Below are 23,226 nucleotides of genomic sequence, written 5' to 3' on the forward strand. Positions count from 1 at the left end.
GGTGAAATATATACTGGGGTCGAACAATGAGCCTGTCTCTCAACTCCAAGAAGTGCTTAGCATAGAAGGCCATCTTTGGGCACAACCCTCTCGGAGGATTGACCCAGGTGACCTAGACAAACTGCTTATAGATGTCCTCCTTGATGATCTTGTTTAGCTCATGTCTAGTAGGTAAAAGGTGACCAGAAGCATCTAAGGAATATTAGAAAGGAGGGAGACGATCCAAGTAAATTCCCACTAACTCTAAGAGATTTGAAAATCCTGTAAACCAACATCTAGCTTAGCCTGAGGGAGTAGAATGAGCAATTCTCATAAGAAAAATATCCCAAGTAAGGATATCTGTCCCTACTCTTTATCGAGTATGCAAAGCCTGGACACAATGCAAGAATGAAACCAATCTAAAGATCGTCTCAAGCTGAAAGGGTTGAGCTCCAAACTCTGCAAGGATGATGTGTTGCAGTAGTGTCAGTTTGCTTCTAATGATGTGGCGAAGAAGAAGAATCTGGACACTCTGAGATGAAGCCCAATTTGACTGAAGTAAAGACGATCCCCAAATCTCTAAGCCCTATAGAACAGTGGGACAAATCAGTGTGTCCATGAGGATCATCTTGGATGAGATGTCCTGGAAGTGATGTCGAAAGCTCTGTCTCTCGAGAAGGGCTAAGGATCCATATTCTTTGTTGATTTCAGGCTGAAGCATTGGTTGCAAACTAAAGTGGGGACCTAAGAATTGCACCCCAAGTAAGTATATGTGCTAGTGATCTCAATCTCTCCCCTTTGAATAGCAATTGAAGGTATGAGGTTTTCTTCACCACATTGAAGATCATAACAAAGGAGACGGCGATAAGAAGCTTTGACGTCAGAGTAGAAGGGTTGAGAGTGAGTTCGGGGTGGGCCCCAAGGGGAGGGATTAGGTGGAAGGGGAGGGATTAGGTGGAAGGGGAGGGTCAAACCAGAGAGAGACGGAAAGAAGTGCATGATCGGCAAGGGGGATGGAGTAGACCAAGAAATGACGAATAAAAGGGAGAAAGTTATGTGTAGTGAGGACATAATCAAGTACACTCGCACCCCCACCATATAGTTTCTTTGCTTTGATGTCAGAGGACGATAAGAAGCTTTGACGTCAGAGTAGAAGGGTTGAGAGTGAGTTCGGGGTGGGCCCCAAGGGGAGGGATTAGGTGGAAGGGGAGGGTCAAACCAGAGAGAGACGGAAAGAAGTGCATGATCGGCAAGGGGGATGGAGTAGACCAAAAAATGATGAATAAAAGGGAGAAAGTTATGTCTAGTGAGGACATAATCAAGTACACTCGCACCCCCACCATATATCATTATCTGCCAGATCATATCTTCCTCTGAACATTGGAAAATAATTCTTGTTCGGAGTATATCCATCAAGCTATCAGCACTCTGTTATTCATGTATGTATGAAAGTCACCTAATCATACTGCTTCTTAAGTAACAAGAGTCATTAGACATCATATTATAACATCACATCTCCCTCACAATGTTTAAAAGGTAAGCTTGCTTAAAACATAAGCATTGAGCTATATGCAACCTTCTCTTAATCATATGGTCCATGTGCTGGAATTATCCAATCATAATCATGCAGCTTATATCAAATTCAGTTATCAAGACATGCCTTTCATCAGGAATCATCGGACAAGAACAGTCATTGAAGATTTTATGGCTCCCTCTTAAGCCTTTCTTGAAGTCAGATGAGGCAACAACTTCAGAAAAGGTCTGAGTCATCATAGTCCTAGTTGTATCATCCTTCATTGAATCAAATTACCCAATTCATGATGGCAAGGAGAATTTCTCATCAGGCATTCATATATGTAGAACCATTCTTCACAAAATCCTGATTTAATGCAATCAATATATCATGTTCTTTTGCTTATTTTGCTTGTATACTTGCTTCTATTTTTCACAAGGATTGATAGAGAATTGGTCAGAGTGCTATGAACTTCTTCTAGATGACCTTCATGATTGAAGGCTTTAGGTGAGGTTTACTTCTTATCAAAGGTGCGACAATTTCCTTTATTGACAGATCCTTGAGAGGTTTGATTTTGGCCTAGAATTGTTGTTCCTTTGTTGATTCTTGTTTCCACTTGTAGCTGCAAGCTCATAGTAATTAATGATTTTCAGTCGTCACTAGGATGTCATGTCAATCATGTTTCATGATACAATATTAATGTAAGGAAAATCAATGTAGGATCACAATCATGTTCCATCATAGGTCAAAATTTTAGAAGGCTACTTCCTTTATTACAAAAATTGTAACTGTCTTATTTTTTCACAAAATCATTGTCCTGAAGGTCTTTGATTTACTGACAGAATGTGCTTTAAACAAAATCATTTTCTTCAGATGATTGCAAGAACCCTTTACTTTTTCCTATTGATAATGGGAGCTGTAAAGATCCATACGTGATTTATTTTAGCTCAGGGTAGGCCAAATAACTCTACTGCTTAGATAATATTCTAATGATGTTGATGATCTTGAGGGCCAAGATTGAACATAAATTAAGAAGTATTTGGAGAGAAGTAAACTTAATCCAAAGGCTAAGTAAGTTTTTAAAGGGACTACTAGATTATTGATCACATTTTCACACTTCGAGCTATTGTTGAAAAGGCTAGGCAACAATTCTCAAAATCATTTTATTGTTTTGTGAGTTTCATGAAAGCCTTTAATTTCGTGCCATGGAATTCATTGTTCCAGAGATAGCATGATATTGCAATCTCTGGTCCTCTCATTGTTGCAACTTGATATTATGAGAGGAACTCTGAGATTGTTTTAGGTTGGTTTTGTAGAACTCAAGGACTTCGACTTTATTAAGAGAACTATTGGGCTTAAGTAGGGATGTTCCTGCTTCTTGACTTTATTTGGGATCTGTGTTGATGAGATTAAGGAGTACATTAAGGGGAACACAAAGTTTCATATTGATATTTGACAACCTCCATTATTCTTGACAAGTTTCATAATGGAGGTTTGCTGACAAATAAATTAATAATGCTCCAAAATTTTGGGAAGTTTTATGTAATCAGGGTGAAGTACAGCTACAGGAAGAAATATAACTTATTTTCTTATAGAGTACTAGGATCCAATATTATTATAGTTTTTGTGTTTTTACAGAAGAAATTATCTAAGTGCACAAGAGATGTATGGTACATTATACAAATTGGGTGGGAATGGCAGTGGTGGTGTCCGTGTAACACTACATTGAATCCAGAGCATGGACTAGTACATTTAATATGAGCATGAGTGCAAACCTATTCAAACCTAAGTACATTATGCACCTAGAGGTTATGAGCTCAAGGATGCATATCTTTAGTTGATATAAATGGATATTAGATATTGGAACATGAAATATGAAACCTCAAGATTCTGAACCTCAAGTTGCATATGAGACGCGGGTTTAGATGGGCCTTGGATAGTTATTTAATCATATGAATGAAAAATAGAGTACAACAACATGTGTTTCATTGATGCCTTCAATTGTATAGTTCTTGAGGCTCAGTTGCAACTCCAAGGCTCATATGGTTTTGAGATTAGTACACAGTTTCTTAATCTATGTCTTGCCTTACAAGTGTTTGAGAGGGATCTGTAGATTCTTCTCAGTGGAATGCATATATTGTTTGTAAAATTGTTTATTATACAATCATCTAAAGAAAAGAAAATTAAAAGAATATGGGCTTTAATGCCTCATGGGTCACAAGTATAGTGTTGTTGTGGCCCAGTTTGCAACTCTGAGATATCAGAACATTTGGAGAATAGTATAGGGATTCTTCTCAATGCATGTCCTTTCCTTGTAAGACCTTGATAGGGGTATATGGATTATTGACAATAGAATGCATATTTGTCTGTATAGTTGTTTATTATGTAATCATCTAAAGGACAACAGAGTACATGAATATGGGTTAGACTGTCTCGTAATTGTATAGTTGTTGAGGCTCAATTGTGATTACGTGATCTTGGAAGATTTTGAGAGTATATAAACGCTTCCCAATGTATGTCCTTTCCTTACAAGACTTGGATAGGGGAATATAGAGTCTTATTATTGGAATTTAGATTTTTTTTTTTTTTTTTTTTGTATAATTGCTTATTATCTACTAATCTAAAGAAAAACAGAGTTACAAGAATACAAGTTTAAATGCCTCACAAATGTACAGTTGTTGAGGCTCAACTGCAACTCTGAGAACACAGACTATTTTGTGTGGAGTATATAGACTCTTATCAATCAATGTCCTTGTATTGCAAGACCTAGATAGGGGTATACATATTTTCTCAATAGGACACACATGTTTGTATAATTCTTTATTGTCCTAATCATATGACGAAAACCAGAGTGCACGAATATGGGTTTCAATGCTTCACAACTTTAGTTGTGGAGGCTCTATTGTGACTTGGAGAACTAGGAATACTTTTAGAAGAGTATATATATTGTTTTCAATCCATTTCCTTGCCTTGCAGGACCTTGAGAGGGGTATATAGATTCTTCTCAATGGGAAATAATTGCCATTTGTATGGTTGTTTGTGATCCAATCATCTGCAGGACATGAGAGTGCAAGGATTTTCAGGGGATCTACATTCAAAATAAGGCTTGAAGAGAATCTCCACTATCAAATCAACCAAGGGTAGACTTGCTTAAAATCTGAAATCAAAAAACACTTTACTTCTTAATCCTCCCTACAAAGGAATTTTCAATTGCAAAGACTAAGCACAAAGAATATCGTGTGACTAGCCTTTGACCTTGGGTAAGCTAGCTTCCATGACTGTCATGCCATATGTGTTTTTCCAATTAGACTTAGGCATATGTGGCATGAGAGTCATGTGATATTATCCTTTGACCATTTTAGTCGCTTTTATGTAAAGTGATTGGGAGTATTAAGACTCCTCCATTCATTATTTAAATCATGGAAATGATACTAGTAGAATTGAGTGAGATTTTGGGTGAGGTTCTGTAAATTAGACCTTATCCAACTGAATGTGCTATTATTTATTCTCGAGCACCAGAGGATGTGCTTCCTAATGGATAGAAATAATACCTTGTGAATTTATTAAAAACAGTCTCCAAGACAGGCCTGCTTCTACTTATGTTTTGGAAAAAACATATCATTTGATTTTTCTAAACATCAAAACCCAATAGCCAAACTCATTCCTATACCTCTTCAATATTTCTCCATTCCAACTAGGCTGAATGATCCTGAATTCAGAGGAAAAGTACCAGCCTTCTCTTCATGCAATCTCAAAACAACTTTGAGGGCTAACCCACCTTCTTTGAATGAACGAAAGGTATTAACACATCTATTTAGGGTGCATATTTATGTGCAGTTGCGGCTTTTTCAGCACAAGCATACACCACAGTGATGATTCAGTTTTTTGCTTGGGCTGAGGTGAGAAATGGAATTTTATGAACAATGATGCTCAGTGTTCCTAGAACAGAGTTCAGATTATTATCATCCTTGTTGGCATGTGAAGGTTTGTCATTCCTTGTATATTCTCATGATCTATATGTATTCATTAAGTTAGTGAAACTGGAACCTCCCCATTGACATATTTTCATTGCCAAATTTCCAAATGCTATAAAAAAAAAAGGTTGAGCAAGGTTGCAGTGAGTGAACTCCAGTGTTTTTGCTGAGGCAGAAGCCATGCTTCTTTCAAATCAAATGTCTAGTGCTACAATTCTCAAGGTACTTTAAGACTTGTGCTCTCTTTCTTCCCCACTTAACGAGGGAAAGGATGATTAGGTACCAACTTATAGATATCATGATGAAAGTGTTATTATAATCATGAGTCTAAATTTAGCTATTGAACTTCTATGGCAACAACTGGGTCTATGCATCAGTACGATAGTAAAATTGGTCATCTTCTTTGCTTATTGTACCTTTGTCTTCTGATGCTAATGGATTTTTACTCCCTCTACGACCGGGCACATAGAATATCTTTCCATATATTGACCTATTTTTGTAATATGTGAAAAGTTGCAACCTCATCAAATGACACTTACACAGCTAGAATACACCAGCGCTACCTCTAGAGAGATAAGACCAGCTGCAAGTTCATCTGATTCCTTAGTGCTCAAGATACTGGCCCATTTTATACACATAATGAAAGGGAATATCCTTCACTTTGACAAGTGAAACAACCGGTAAACTCAAGGCAGCAATATCAAGATGAGTCCATAAACACTACATTATTAGATTGACTTGGTAAACTGATATCCTGTTGCATGTTCAGATTGTTGGGGTTACCTTTAGATTCTTTCTTTTTTTATTGTACATACTTTAAACACATACCCAACCCATTTCCTCGTAAGCATTAATAAGCATAGTATGATAATATGGGGCATTTTCCTGGATCAGATTCCATCTTAGCTATTGCCTCTCCTTTTGGGCAGATGGAAAGTTAAGTGCATTCTAAGGGAATTTGATTGCTTGTTTCTTTGTGTCAGGATACCTGCAAATGTCCTTGCTGACATCGTGACATCAATGTAAGAGAAGTCCTTATAATCAAATGGGTATTTATCCCAAGAGTTTATTCTTGTGCTCTCACACTTTCAAGTCTTGCATATGTGCCAGAAATCATAGACAAATACCCAAACTTGGAAGAAAACTCAAATTTACTATGTAGCTACCTAACCCAATTCCAATTCAAGAGGTACACAACTCAATCAATAATAGCACTCAAAGGGTTATGATGCTACTGAGCTCCATTCCATAGAAACAGAGATCTCAACGAGTTAAAATTCAAGCCATGGACCATTGAAGAGTTAGATCCAACATTCAGTATTGCAATGAGTGTATATGAAATACACCAATATTATCTATGCATTCATAAGCAATATCTGACAAACACCTTTGGCAACTAGCCTTTAGTTTTTACAAGAGATGCATGAGAATATATGAAATAAATCAATCTTATCTATGCATTCATAAGCAACATCTGAAAAATAACTTTGGCATCTAGCCTTTAGCTTTTACTAAAGATGCATGAAGCATTATATAAACAGAATGCAATCTTTTGGGAATTCCATTCAAATGTGGAACATTACTGTGGAAGCAAAGTTAAGAATTGATATTAGATCTTGCATGCACATTTCATGGATTGTTGTAGTAGTGACATAAAAATGGACTAGGTGACTTATATCATATATGTCAAAGATAGTCTAAAGCGAAGTATGAAACTGCCATCTTAGCTATAAACTTGGCTAAATGGTCCAACCTAAAACTGTGATCCTTCCTTTATTGCTAAGCATCAGTGGGTGGCAGTAACAATAGTATTGAGTAGGCATTGACAAGTGCACTTAGTTTGAAAGTTTGGAAGTCAGATAATTTGGGGAATGATTATCTGTCAGATCATATATTCCTCTGAACATTGGAAAGTAATTCTTGTTCGGAGTATATCCATCAAGCTATCAACACTCTGTTATTCATGTATGCATGAAATTCGGCCAATCATACTACTTCTTAAGTAACAAGAGTCATTAGACATCATATTATAACATCACATCTCCCTCAGAATGTTTGAAAGGTAAGCTTACTTAAAACATAAGCATTGAGCTATATGCAACCTTCTCTTAATCATATGGTCCATGTGCTGGAATTATCCAATCATAATCATGCAGCTTATATCAACTTCAGTTATCAAGACATGCCTTTCATCAGGAATCATCAGACAAGAACAATCATTGAAGATTTTATGGCTCCCTCTTAAGGCTTTCTTGAAGTCAGATGAGGTAATAACTTCAGAAAAGGTCTGAGTCATCATAGTCCTAGTTGTATCATCCTTCATTGCAGCAAATTACCCAATTCATGATTGGAAGGAGAATTTCTCATCGGGCATTCATATATGTAGAACCATTCTTCACAAAATCCTGATTTAATGCAATCAAGATATCATGTTCTTTTGCTTATTTTGCTTGTATGCTTGCTTCTATTTCTCACAAGGATTGATAGAGAATTGGTCAGAGTGCTATGCACTTCTTCTAGATGACCTTCATGATTGAAGGCTTTAGGTGAGGTTTACTTCTTATCAAAGGTGCTACAATTTCCTTTACTGACAGATCCTTGAGAGGTTTGATTTTGGCCTAGAATTGTTGTTCCTTTGTTGATTCTTGTTTCCACTTGTAGCTGCAAGCTCATAGTAATTAATGATTTTCAGTCGTCACTAGGATGTCATGTCAATCATGTTTCGTGATACAAGATTAATGTAAGGCAAATCAATGTAGGATCACAACCAAGTTCAATCATAGGTCAAAATTTTAGAAGGCCACTTCCTTTATTACAAAAATTGTAACTGTCTTATTTTTTCACAAAATCATTGTCTTGAAGGTCTTTGATTTACTGACAGAATGTGCTTTAAACAAAATCATCTTCTTCAGATGATTGCAAGAACCCTTAACTTTTTCCTGTTGATATTGGGCGTTGTAAAGATCCATATGTGATTTATTTTAGCTCAGGGTAGGCCAAATAAATCTACTGCTCAGATAATATTCTAATGATGTTGATGATCTCGAGGGCCAAGATTGAACATAAATTAAGAAGTATTTGGAGAGAAGTAAATTGAATCCAAAGGCTAAGTAAGTTTTTAAAGGGACTACTAGATTATTGATCACATTTTCACACTTCGAGCTATTGTTGAAAAGGCTAGGCAACAATTCTCAAAATCATTTTATTGTTTTGTGAGTTTCATGAAAGCCTTTAATTTTGTGCCATGGAATTCATTGTTCCAGAGATAGCATGATATTGCAATCTCTGGTCATCTCATTGTTGCAACTTGATATTATGAGAGGAACTCTGAGATTTTTTTAGGTTGGTATTGTAGAACTCAGGGACTTTGACTTTATTAAGAGAACTATTGGGCTTAAGTAGGGATGTTCCTACTTCTTGACTTTATTTGGGATCTGTGTTGATGAGATTAAGGAGTACATTAAGGGGAACACAAAGTTTCATACTGATATTTGACAACCTCCATTATTCTTGACAAGTTTCATAATGGAGGTTCGCTGACAAATAATGCTCCAAAATTTGGAGAAGTTTTATGTAATCAGGGTGAAGTACAGCTACAGGAAGAAATATAACTTATTTTCTTATAGAGTACTAGGATCCAATATTATTATAGTTTTTGTGTTTTTACAAAAGAAATTATCTAAGTGCACAAGAGTAGTGTGGTATATTCTACAAATTGGGTGGGAATGGCAGAAGTGGTGTCCGTGGAACACTACATTGAATCCAGAGCATGGACTGGTACATTTAATATGATCATGAGTGCAAACCTATTCAAACCTAAGTACATTATGCACCTAGAGGTTATGAAGCTCAAGGATGCATATCATTAGTTGATATAAATGGATATTAGATATTAGAACATGAAATATGAAACCTCAAGATTCTGAACCTCAAGTTGCATATGAGACGCGGGTTTAGATGGGCCTTGGATAGTTATTTAATCATATGAATGAAAAATAGAGTACAACAACATGTGTTACATTGACGCCTTCAATTGTATAGTTCTTGAGGCTCAGTTGCAACTCCAAGGCTCATATGGTTTTGAGATTAGTACACAGTTTCTTAATCTATGTCTTGCCTTACAAGTGTTTGAGAGGGATTCAAATCTCATTGAGTAGATTGACCTGCTGTGGTGGCGGCTCGAGGAGCAGATTCCCCACCCCTGCCTTGGCGGCACGAGAGTCTTGTTCTTGCTAAAATCATAGGATCTTAGTATATCGACTTGCAGGTAGTTGGATGTACTCCTGGTGTTATAGAGGCAACTACGAGGATTGATCTTGGGTCTCCCATAGATTAGGATTGGCAGTTACCGATTCACCATGTAATTAAAAAAAAAAAAGATGACCCACATGGAGTTTGGTCCTAGTTGCCAATTTTAACAATCGGGCATGGATATCAATCAGGCCTAGTTAGCCTTACTTTCTTGGTAAGGAGATGAGGCTTCATGTTTTCCACCCTATTTTCCCCAAAGAAATTTATTCTAACAGGAAAAATTATTCATTACTTTCCCCTCTTACAAGCAAACACTCAGCAAAAAAAGGATTTCACACCTGGGAGTTTTTTGTAGGATAAAGGGAAAGGTGAGTGGGTATCTTGCAGTAGCTGCATTGGTCTTATTAGCATTACACCACTTTTCATATGGGTCTTCACAACAGAGAATCACCATTACACTTTGTTGATTTGTTTTAAAAATAAACATAACATGCAATAGATTTCTTTTGGGATGCAATGTTGTTGTTGGTAGTATGATTGTATTTGTGCCACATGTAAAGCTAATATGCATTAAATTTCTTTCACCTTCTAATATTTTTATTGGAAATATGCTTGTGTTTGGGCTAGGAACTATGCTAGATTTCTTTTTCTTTGCAATATTGTTGTTGTCAATTTGGTTGTTTATGATAAAAGGAAATCTAGCAAGTGTTAGATTTCCATCACCTTGGCAATGTTATTGGAAATGTTGTGCTTGTGTTTGGGCTAGAAGTTTTGCTAGATTTCTTTTGCTATGCAATATTGTTGTTTTCAATTTGGTTGTTTATTATAGAAGGAAATCTAACACGTGTTAGATCTCCTTCACCTTGGTAATGTGATTTTGTTTATGTTAGAAGGAAATATAGCATGCACTAGATTTCTTCTGGCATGAAATGTTGTTATTGGTAGTATGCTTGTATTTATGCTACATGTAAAGCTAGCATGTGTTAAATTTATTTTACCTTGCGACATTGTTATTGGAAATGTGATTTGTTTGTGATAGAAGTTGTTGGATTTTGTTGGCTTTTGTTTGCCCTACAATGTTATTGTTGGCAATGTGCTTTTGTTTGTGCTAGATGTAAATCAAGCGTATGCTAGATATCTTCTACACTGCAATGTTATTTTTGGCAATGTGATTGTGTTTGTGCTACAATAAACTCTAGAATGTGTAAGATTTCTTTTACTTTGAAATGTTTTTGTGAGTAATATGCTTCTATTTACGTTAGAAGAAAATTTAGCATCTGGTGGATTTCCTTTGCCTTAGAATATTGTTTTTGGCAATGTGTTTGTGTTTGTGCTAGAAGGAAATCTAGCATGCGCTAGATTTATTTGACCATGTAATGTTGTTTCTAGCAATATGCTTATGTTTGTAGTAGAAGGAATGATATTGATTGTTAGCTTTCATTTGAGGAAACAATGTTTCATTACATACAATGACTACCATACTATTTTTATTTTTGTATCCATATTACTTTTTCGTAAGTTGTGTGGTTTTGGGAAAATATAAAGTCACACTTTACACGGTTCATCCTTTTAATTACAAGTTACGATTTAATTGTTGTTACAGAATTGATACAAGCTACAATGGAAAGCATAATTTTGGTAAAAGGGGACTATGTTGATCTCCTTATTAATGATCAAGTCATTGGGCTAGGAAGGGTTGAATCTGCAGAGTCTGGAACTTATTATGTTGGAGAAAGGGTTAATGCTGGTTATGTTGCAATTTTGCTAATTGATGTCATTCAACCGCATTTGATTGATGATGATGTTAATGAAGGGGACATATATCCATGGAAGATTGTGGATTTGAGACACCACATAGGTAAATCAAAATATTGAAGCATGTGTTATATATTATTGATACTATAATAAATGTTTTTTTACATTCGTTTATAGGTACAAATGTTTCTTCTACATTTTCTATTGGAGACAAGGTAAATCTTCTGCAACATGGAGTGAAGGTGGGCGAGGGCTCCATATTCAATATAGAGCTTGGGCATAAAGTGCATGGAAAGATGGTAAAGAAAGGATTCATAGTGGTGAAAATTGAAAAAGCATTAAAACATAATGCTCCTCTACCACATCCAACAGAATTTGAGCATACACTTGGGGGTGCATTAGAATCTTATGAAATTTGGCCAGAATCATATTTGGAGCCTCATTGTCATGATCATGCCATAAATATTCCCCAAGATAGGGTTAAATTCATATGTGCAAAGGTTTCTCTTACACATGAATGCATGGGAACAAGCATGTGCATTGCCAAAGGAATGCTAGTTAATGTCCACGAGGATGACATTATGGAGGGTGAAACACTAGGTGAAATGGATTTTGGTGTTTTTCTAGAAGAGATAGATGGAAATTGTGAGATATGCAGAATTGGGGATAAGTCTATACACTGTTTGGTTAGATGGCCAATAAATAAGTTGGTCGACAACAAAGGTGTGATATTAAGGGTCAAGGAAAAGTTCAAGGAGCCACCCAAAGAAATGGTGATATGGGATGTTATAGAGGACACAAATCCCTTAAATAAATGGGATGGGTACCTTTGTAATGAAAAAGATAGAAACTCAATTGATATGCATGTAACAAGGCCATATAAAAGGATTAAACGAGTTACGGTTGCAAAAAAAAATTGCAAAATGTCAAACAAAAATAGATGAAGAGAAAGAAATTCGACTTTTGGCAGCAGATGTATGTTGTAGAAAAGATTGTCTTCAACATGTGGATAGGAAGGCCATTGCAGGTGCTAGAAGGGGTATGAGACAAATAAATACAAATGGTATTAGAGAATTTGTCTCGAATTCACTCATGTCAAACACAGTCATGTCAAAGGGCCATGGCCATGCCACCTATTGCTAGAAATGTAAAGGACATGAGATTTAATGGGAATATTATTTGTAAGAAAGCATGGTATAAGATACATAAAGTTCCTCAAAGCACATACTATAACTACCAGCGTTATTTCCAACATGGACAGATCAAAGCTATTCATGGTAACACCAACACATGCAAAGCATGAGCTCACATAGTGGTAGCCATAGAAATATTGCACAAAATTGTAATGGATAATTCAGATTTTTCACCGAACCAAACACGTCAAGTTGAAGAAGATGGAACATTTTCTCCTTTAAGACTGCTTCCTTCGACTTACACACAAAATTCTTTGTTAAAAGAGATCAATGAGGCTCTTCAAAAGCTTAATCACCCATCAATATCACAGCCAACAATGAGCAAGATTTGGAATACTAAGTTTCGAGATGTGGCATTTTCAAAGAACACCAACTTTAGTAAATGCAGTGAATGTATTGTGTTGAAAGCACAAATGAAGTCAACAACTACAAAAGAGTTGGAAGAAAAGACACAAGGTAGGTTGACGAAACATAACAAGATTGTTATGTGTGGAAGATATTGCTACTATGCCCATAGAATTATGTCAGAGCGGTTTCCAAAGGAGTATTTGAGCATTATCCATGATAAAATGGACAAAACAAAGACTTCAATCCCAAGACTACGTGTCAAATCAAAATCTATTGTAGGAACAAATCTAGGTTTGTCATTGACAGGTATGCTTACACATGGGCATAAGCCGGGAGGTTTTGGTCATTTCTCCTTACCATTTGTCCATATGGGATCACAATTTACTACTACATCCCTTGCAAAGTGCTTAAGGGACCTTGAAGACCCACAAATGGATATGTATGGTGATCTACTTTATGAAAGTGGAATTTCAAGAAACCCACTTACAAATGCATTACTTGACACCTCTATTTACTCAAAATGTCAAGGGTACAAGGATGATTTTATATCTCATGGAAGTTCAAAAAGTCAAAATGTTGATTTTAAACCTCTTCCTCCACATTTGTTGTTACAGTTGGACAATGCAGCAAGTGATAATAAGAATCGCTATCTTTTCATGTTTCTATCACTTTTAACTGCACTTGGTGTTTTCATCACTATTGAGGTTGGGTTCTTGCCTGTGGGGCACACCCATGAAGACATAGATGGAACCTATGGAAGAATGTCTTCCAACCTAAAAAGTAAAGATATTTATTCTTTACCTAAAATGATGGATACATATCGCATAATTGAAGAAAATAGAGTGTTTCCACCTACACTTATTGACAAGGTCTATGACTTCAAAAGTTTCCTTAATGGATACATTAAGGAGGGAAAAAAATGCACTAGTTGGACATCTTAATGTCCAATACTTCCAATTTCTTATACTCAATGATGTTCCAGTATTAAGGTACAAAGAATCAATTATAGATATTGAGTGGTCAGAACCAGTTGAGTTATGGAATATAGATGATGAAGGTCGACCTATAATTCCCATAGGGAAGCCATCTTTCTTAGCTTCCAATTAGAATGACGTCTATTTAAAAGAACTAAAGGAAGGGATAACATCATACATAAAAATGTGGAAAGACACTATTGGGAATGAGGATTCACCAATTGTTACAGAGGAATGGAAAAATAAAGTAGCGTATTGGGAAAAAGTTCTTGATACGTTAGATGGAATCTATAATGATCATAGAATAATAGATGGAAGTGATTCATCTTCTGAGGATTTCTGGCCCAAGACAAGGCACATTGTTGATGTTGATCGTAATGCACTCCAAGTAATCTCAAGTATTATGGATGGAGATTTTGATAATGTGATAGATGAACCAATATATGTTGGACCCAAATGCAACAAGCCAAAGCCAACATTCAATACGATGATTGATGTTGAGAAAGGAAAGATGTTGCTAGTTAGATCAGGAAATGAGGATGCAGGCGAGATGATTTGGATGGCAAAATCCATCTCAGATATCTTTAGGGATAATGAAAGTGAGAATCTTCATGTAAAGGTTGACTGGTGGAAGCCTATGTCAGGGAAATATAATGGAAAATTGTTAGAGCAATATTGGGTACCAAATCCTGATGACAAAGAACTTGAATCTATTCCAATTGATACCATAGTGTGGGCATGGATGCCAAAGAAAGAACATTGCAAGAAGACCAAGATAAATAAATATGGTGTAGAAGCCATTCTTGATCTACTTGAGCGAATATCTTAAGAGTAGGTTTATAATATGATTCATGAATGTAAATTTTTTTGAAGGATCTATTAATATACATTTAGACACACTTTTCCATATTTGTTGTATAAATATTCTCTTCATATTTTTTTTGAAGGAGTTTTGTATTATTTAATATTTCAATGTAATCATGTGTTATACAAATTACATGACCAACATGACTTCTCACCATATCAAATATGCATAATCAAATTCAATAATGCACCTAAAAACATCTTCTAAACTTGGTATATTAAAACAACAGTGGAGTACCTAATTAGTATTCTATTTAATATAAACCATTTAAACACTTAATGAATAAATGCTAGACACTTGATATAATGTTTGAGGTGAGTTTTCCTTAATTTTCCTTATTAGAATTGATATAAACCAAATTCGCTATTTTGTTGCACTCTAATTTATAAAAAAAATATTTTGATCATTGAACAACACAACTAGAATTATAAAATATTTACTCTTATAGATTTTGAAGTGGTGCAAACATTATACTAGTATAATTAATTTGTACTCAACTTAGGAAAAGTAGTTAGTGTCAATTTAAAATGGTCAATAATAGTAAGAAAAACAATATTAATATATTGTTAAATAACTTTATAGGTAAGATTTTTTTTACACAATCTAGAATTCACGAGCCAAATTTAATACATAAATATAAATGTTAATGATAATAGAAATAATGTAAGGAATCTACGTTTTAGATGAATGTTAATATGTTCTTTTCAATATAATATCCTTAAACATGACAGGGATAAAAACTAAACATTTGTAATAAATATCTTAGTCATTTTTCTCTCTTTGTATTTGAAAATAATCAAATTGTACTACTTTGTTACTCTTCTAATTCATGATTGATTTTGATTATTAAAATGATTAGTAATTGAGATGAGAGGCTCATTTTAGAGCCCAATATGGGGGGATGTGTAAGTTTGTCTGTCCGTCTGTGCCCCTTTAAAATAAAAATTATGTTCTAAATAGAAAAATATAAAAAAGAATATTTTGTAAAGTAATTAGAAGTAAAAAAAAATGTGTGAATTAGATGCTTAAATCTTATACTTTTCAAAAGTAACTATTTGAAGATTTATGTTAACTAATTTATGTCAATATCAACTTCATATATATATATATATATATATATATATATATATATATATATATATATATATATATATATATATATATATATATATATATATATATATCTATATATAGATAAGTTTTTTTTATGGTTAAAATTATTATTTGTTCGTATATATACTCTATTTAGCATTCAAAAATACAGTTTCAACAATTAAAAATAACACATTGTATCTTTCACTCTAAAAATGTTTGCACTTGAAGAAATTTTATCCCTACATCTGCACTTAAAATGGATCTATGATGGTATATATTGGACACATTACTATGATCATTTGTCATTAAATAACTTTATACTTAATATATAGCTTGCATATTAATCTATTATTCATTAAGTAAGCCTCAACTAACTTCGTTTTTTACATAAAAGTACAAATAATAAATAAAAATAAATTATATTCAACATTTAATTTGATCCTAAAAAAATATTTTCTCTTTAACTCTAAAATGGTGCAAACTTCCTACAATAGTATGTAATGATGATGGTGATAATGATGATTATCATCCACTAAGACCAAATATGATATATAAGAAGGTAAAAAGATATTACTAAAAGTTATTTCAAATTTTATTGTTATGCTAAAAAAGAATTAAGAGAAGTGTTTCAAGATCATCATAGTTTTGTTTAGGTAAACAATCAAGAAGGTTGGTAGCGTCACAAATATTTTGAAATTTAATTCCAATATTTTAAATTGTGCCAACATTGTCTTAGTAATAATCGTAACTTAACATATACATGATATTTACTATATTGGATTATAATTAAATGGGTTAATAATAGTTACATACACATCATTATTTTCATAAAATAACCTTAACAAACTTATCTTTTTAATATAAACCATAAAAAATATTAAAATAGATAATGTAAGGAATCCAAGATTAATATGTGAAATATTTTCTTTTTTAAGTTTATATAAATTTGTTTTATAGAGTTTATCATGATAATTTTTACACAAAAAATGGTGAATATCTACATAAAAATTAGTGAACTAAGTGACTTTCTAATTCCTCATTTTGAAAAAATTTAATCTAGTTAAAGTTCTGAATAATGGTATATATTGGACACATTACTAAAAATTTCGTTTGTCATTAAATAACTTTATACTTAATATATATCTTGCATATTAATCTATTATTCATAAAGCGAGCCTCAATCAACTTTTTTATTAACATAAACGTACAAATAATAAATAAAAATAAATTATGCTACTACTCATATCCAACATTTAATTTGATCCTAAATTTATTTTTCTCTTCAACTCTAAAATGGTGCAAACTTCCTACAATAGTATGTAATTATGATGGTGATAATGATGATTATCATCCACTAAGACCAACTATGGTAAATAAGAAGATAAAAAGATATTATTAAAAGTTATTTCAAATTTTATTGTTATGCTCAAAAAGCATTAAAATAAGTGTTTGAAGATCATCATAATTTTGTTTAGTTAAACAATCAAGAAGGTTGGTAGCGTCACAAATATTTTGAAATTTAATTCCAATACGAGTATAAACTGGATGATCTATGAGAGTGTTTTAATCTTCAACCATAATATAACTAGTGTTGCAAAGGTGATAGACTTTTAAATTGTGCCAACACTGCCTTAGTAATAATCGTGACTTAACACATACATGATATTTACTATATCAGATTATAATTAAATGGGTTAATAATAGTAACATACGCATCATTATTTTCATAAAATAACTTTAAAAAATTTATCTTTTACTATAAACCATAAAAAAACATTAAAATAGATAATGTAAGGAATCCAAGATTAAAATGTGAAAGATTTGCTTTAGCAAGTTTATATAAATTTGTTTTATAAAGTTTATCATAATAATTTTTACACAAAAATGGTGAATATCTACATTAAAATTAGTGAACTAAGTGACTTTCTAATTCCTCATTTTAAAAAAACTTAATCTAGTTAAAGTTCTAAATTCTAGATCCACTGAATACTTCCATATTTAATGAAATATGTGTTAATGGATTGGGCTTAAGAAACAAAAAAAAAAAAAAAAAAAATCATGGCTTGCCTTATGGATGAATGCAGGGTGCCCTGGTGGTGTTTTGGTTCGGTTGTGAATTTGTTTATAGCTTACCATTGAAAACACTCAACCTCAAGATTTCGAATCCAGAACGGGGGTGAAAACTACAAGCAATTGTGGTTGTATCTTGTCTACGGTTGGGTGGAGAGTTAGAGTCCTACTCTTAGTTGTAACATTCATGCATTGCTTAAGTTAAGTAATCTTATGTGTGTTATTCACAATAAAACATGTTTTTATTCCTAGTTTAGATGATTTTATTGCTACAGGAGGCATGTCTATATTATTGTTATTTGTAGGAGTGACAAATGTGTTGTATTAATGATTGTGGGTGTAGGAATAACATATAATGAATATTGATTGCTACCACAATGTTTAGCATGAGTATTTTTATTTATTTTAATATGATGAATATAGGGTTTCAAGCTTGCATGAGTGTTGCTTATGTTGCAATGTGGTGAAATTGAGGATTCCTCCTCTTTTCTCCTCATTGGCTTGTTAACTTGCTAAATTTTATACACATGTTGCTCTTAATTTTTCCCATAGTGTTGACCCTCAATTTGGGTCAATGTCTTCACTCTTTCCAAACCATAGAGTCAAGAGAGTCATAGTATCAGACTCAACTTCCCTAAAATCTTAACAGGTAAATTCTCGTGTACTTGTTACATGGTAATAAATGCATGCTACATATCTAGTTTGAAATGAGGTTGTTGAGGAAAATACATGATTGTGTTTCTGATATGATATAAAAGAGTAACATAATGTGCGATGTTAAAGGAATTGAAATGGTTTATAAGAATCTGGATTAAATCATAGCAACACTTAACATAAGAACTTGTTTGTGTAATGTGCTGAAAGTATTGGTTGCAAGATCTTGTTGATGTTATGAAGCATTGGAATAATGATGAGGATTCCCTTCCCCATTTACTTTAATTTTTTATTTTACATGAGGGAATTCTCTAGTCTATTATGATATGTGTGCTTGCGATGGATCTACATGTTCACTTCAACTAGGATTTGATCCAACGAATCTGTGTGTACTCTTGTGAAGGGAATGTCCTCATTGGAGGAATTGATTTGCGTTACATAGTTGTTGAATCTCCATAGTCTAGTCACCATACTTAGTGTAATATCTCGATATTGAGATGACGTGGTTGCTTATTGCCTAAATGGATCCTAGTAGCCATGGCATTTGAGGAAATAGTATCTAACTGACGAGGGATGCATAACACACCCCTATTTATAGACAAGTTCCCCTAAAACCTTTTATAAGTGTGACATTGTTGATTACAAGGTTGCTACAAACCCTAGGGTACACCTTTGCATGTGGTAGGAGAGTTGGGGGCCTTTTAAGAGTCACCAAGTTCCTAGCAAGGAGCGGCCAAGAGGTTGTCAATGCAGACATGCTTGGAATTCCTTGTCCCTACACAAGGAATGCTCAAGGGCCAAGAACTTATCCATTATACACCTAGTCATGAGGTGCATGCCTGCATTCATGCCCTAAAGAGGAATCCCTTATTTCTTTTAGGAGTGTTGATCTCCTTGTGGCCCTTTTGGTATATTGTGAATCATGTGGAATCAGGAAGGGTAACTTTGTTGTAAGATTAGGAAGGATAGCAACAAAGAGTGCTTGAGTAAACCATAGTGGCCATGCTGGAATGATAGCATAGATCCATATGTTTGCAGAACGATTGCAGCCAAGCCATAATCGACTCCATGCTTGAAAGACAAAGTGTGCAAGAGGGGAGTAACCGTGATGAAAAACCACTAGATTCAAGATTAAGTGAAGTGCTCATGATTTCAGAAGACCTACTTAATCAAGCCATGACATGGATTTTTAGAGAGTTGTGTTGTGGTGAAGTTAGGAAGGGATTCGACCTTATAGCTCTAATTGGATAACCCTTATCCAACATCTTGGTGGAAACCTAGTTGTGGAATCTCTGGATTGGACACCCTTATTTGGCCCTATCCTAATTTGGATGAAGGAGGGGTGATGTGGCCTGAAGGATACACCCTATAAGTTTGAAAGGGAGCTTTCTTTCGATGAGCTGGGTGATTAGGAACTGGGTAACCTATGTTTATAACTCAAAGACTAAGAGTTTTCCCATTTTCCACAGTGAAGCATATATGACAACTCATACTTGAAGCCATAACCCCATAAGTTAGAAAGGGAAGCTTGAGTGATAGAACATGATGAAGGGGGGAAGAGACACGGTGGCCTCCATGTGATCCCTACTACAATATCTTTGGTCAGAATGGAGACCACACTACAGTTCATTCCATTCAAAATGATCCCGTAAGTTCAGAGGAGGAGTTAGCTTCAGAAGCGCGAGATGAAGTGGGGCTAGGACATAGTGGACTCCATGCAAACCCACCCACATTTTTATTGGCATAAGTGGGCCATGAGGTAGGTTAGCCCGATGTATTGACTCTAGAGACTTTTAAGGGCACCATAAAAAGGGAAACAGGGTGACAAGGTAGCGGGTTGCAATGGGAGTCAAGTCAAAATGGAGGACCAATGGGAAAAGGGTTGGGCAGCCCCACCATACACATAAGCCGAATAATGGGACCTTGGTAGTTAATAAAGAAGCATGAAAAGGAGATCCTCAAGATGATGGGACTAAGATCACGTGTCCTAGAGGTCCCATATCCGAGGTACAAAGAGGAGCAGACAAGAAGAGTGTCTAGATGATGGGATGCGATGACATGGCAGGTTGGAATGTGCAGAGGGAAACTTCTATGTAGGACCTGAATTGTCGTTATGTGCAAGTCATCGATCTATCTATGGGGATCATACGACATAGGTGATTTGTGACAACCCCCTTTGTGAGGTCAATAGGGATGGGGGGGCGGGCTAGTGGACTTATTATTGGTTGTCAGATGGGTGGAGGCATTATGGATCATCAGATGAGGGCCTTGGGACCCTTAGCTAGAATTGTGATTGTGGTGGGGTGCCTATCGATTAACGGTCAATCACATCAACTCATCGCAAACCATTCGTTGACCATTGATCTTGTCATAATGATGTGAACCATCGGATGAACTGTGAGACTGAACTATTGGCTATATATATATATATATATATATATATATATATATATATATATATATATATATATATGTTGTTGTGAGTAGGTCGATAGCTATTAGAACCACACCAAGTGGTAGTAGGGGGCTGACTGAGATGTCATGTGGCAAGAGGATGTTTGGGTAATGGAAACCTTTGAGAGGCCATAACATATGATCTGTGGGTCAAATCAGGGTGAAATATTATATCACTAGAATTGCCTCAACGACACGAATGCAATGAAAACTTTTATGTGAATTTTTATAGAATTTGACAAAAAACAAAAAAAAATAACGATTTTTTATTTAAACCCAATTTCCATAATGACATCTTGGATATTGAGTTAGCATAATAACTATCCTCCTCCTAACCTGTGTTTTGTAGGTAATTAAGAGGAGGGTGCATTACAAAGTGGTATCAGAGCATCAAGGCTCAACACTCATACTAGATGGGCTCTATCATGCATAAGTAGTGATAGGGAATCCTAGAAAGGAGTTCATGTTGATTTTTAGAATATTAACTAAATAAATGTTTAGGTGTTAAAAACTAGTCTATAATTCATGTATTGTTTCCATAGTAAATAAGCTTCTAGATCAAGGGAGGGGCTCAATTATGGATGGAATAACTAAACATGAGCATGATGCTATTTGACTCATAGCATTTTATTTGTGATGCACACTAACTACAATGATGCTTATTCTATTTTTTAATTTTAGGTATGTTCTATGCTTAGAGCAATTTATTTCAATTTTCACAGTTAGCTCCATATCTTTTCGAAATTAGCAATCACATCAGCATTAAAGTAAATTGTAGATAGAACATAAACATAAATCGCAGAAGACAAGCCAAGACAAGAGGACACAAGATGTGGTGCTAGCCAGGGACAAACCCCAATGTGGGGAAACCCTGATCAATTCTTCTTATATGTTCTGCAATAGTTCAGCAGAGAGAGAGAGAGAGAGATAGTACGTTTACAATAGAAGTCAACACTTTCACTTATCTAGATAAGAGCATAGATCATCTCTAAGAATATGATACATGAGATCAGTTGAAGACATGCTACTTCAACAAATTCTCCAAGATGACTCCTTCACCTATCGTTGTGCTGCATTTCGTCATCATGCTGCACCTCACTGCCCTGCACCATGCTGCACCTCACCAACCTGCACCATGCTGCACCCATCATCACTATGATGCATCTCATCATGCTTCATTAATCATGACTGTACCCATCACTATATTGCATTATGTGCCATTACTGCATCATGTTGCCATCCTAACCTATCTGCTGGCTGCACCTTGCTTGCTTGTTGTCTCTTGCTTTCTTGTTGTCCCTGGCATGCTTGTTGTCCTTAGCATGCTTGTTGTTGCATGCTAGTTGTCCCTTGCACGCTAGTTGTATCATTGCATGCTTGGTGTATTTGCTCCTAAGTGCCATACAATTGTCCCAATGTTCGTTAGTTGTCCCTTGCATGCTTCTCTCCTTCGCAAACAGATGCTCTAGCTGTTTCGGTAATTTCCAGCAGTTCTGGTAGTTCCGGTTGTTCCCAGTTGTTCCGGTAGTTCTGGCCGTCCCCGACAGTTCCAGTAGCCCCGACAGTTCTGGCTTGTCCAGCAGTTCCGGCAGTTCTAGCATTTATGGCTTCTCTGGATTTTCCAGATTTTCTGGCTTTTCTATAAGTTCTGGCATTTTTGTCTTTTTTGACTTTTCCGGCAGTTCCGACTTTTCTGGATTTTTTGGCAGTTCATTCTTTTCGGGTAGTTCCATATTTTCCAGTAGTTCCAGCTTTTCTAGTAGTTCTAGCTTTTCCAGTATTTCCATCTTTTCAGGCAGTTCTGGCTTTTCCATATTTTCAAGCAGTTCCAGCTTTTCTGGAAGTTCTGGCTTTCTACCCTCTGGATCAGGGCAACATTATTCCTTAGGATCTATCCTCCTATTAAAACCCAAAGACAAATAGAGGGAAGAAGAGATCCCAAGTGTGTCGAAATGACTTGAAGTCCACCTCTATTTATACTAAAACGTTGAGCACATGTGGGGTTTATTTGGTTGTTGGTCGAACTTGACGAATTGTCTTATAACGCAAATAAATTCATAACTCCATGAATACTTATCAGAATCAGATGATCTTTAGATCA

The sequence above is a fragment of the Pinus tabuliformis genome, chromosome 5_2 (genome assembly GCF_031772625.1).
Source record: "Pinus tabuliformis cultivar Carrire ecotype Pingquan chromosome 5_2, CPIR1, whole genome shotgun sequence".
Classification (NCBI taxonomy): domain Eukaryota; kingdom Viridiplantae; phylum Streptophyta; class Pinopsida; order Pinales; family Pinaceae; genus Pinus; species Pinus tabuliformis.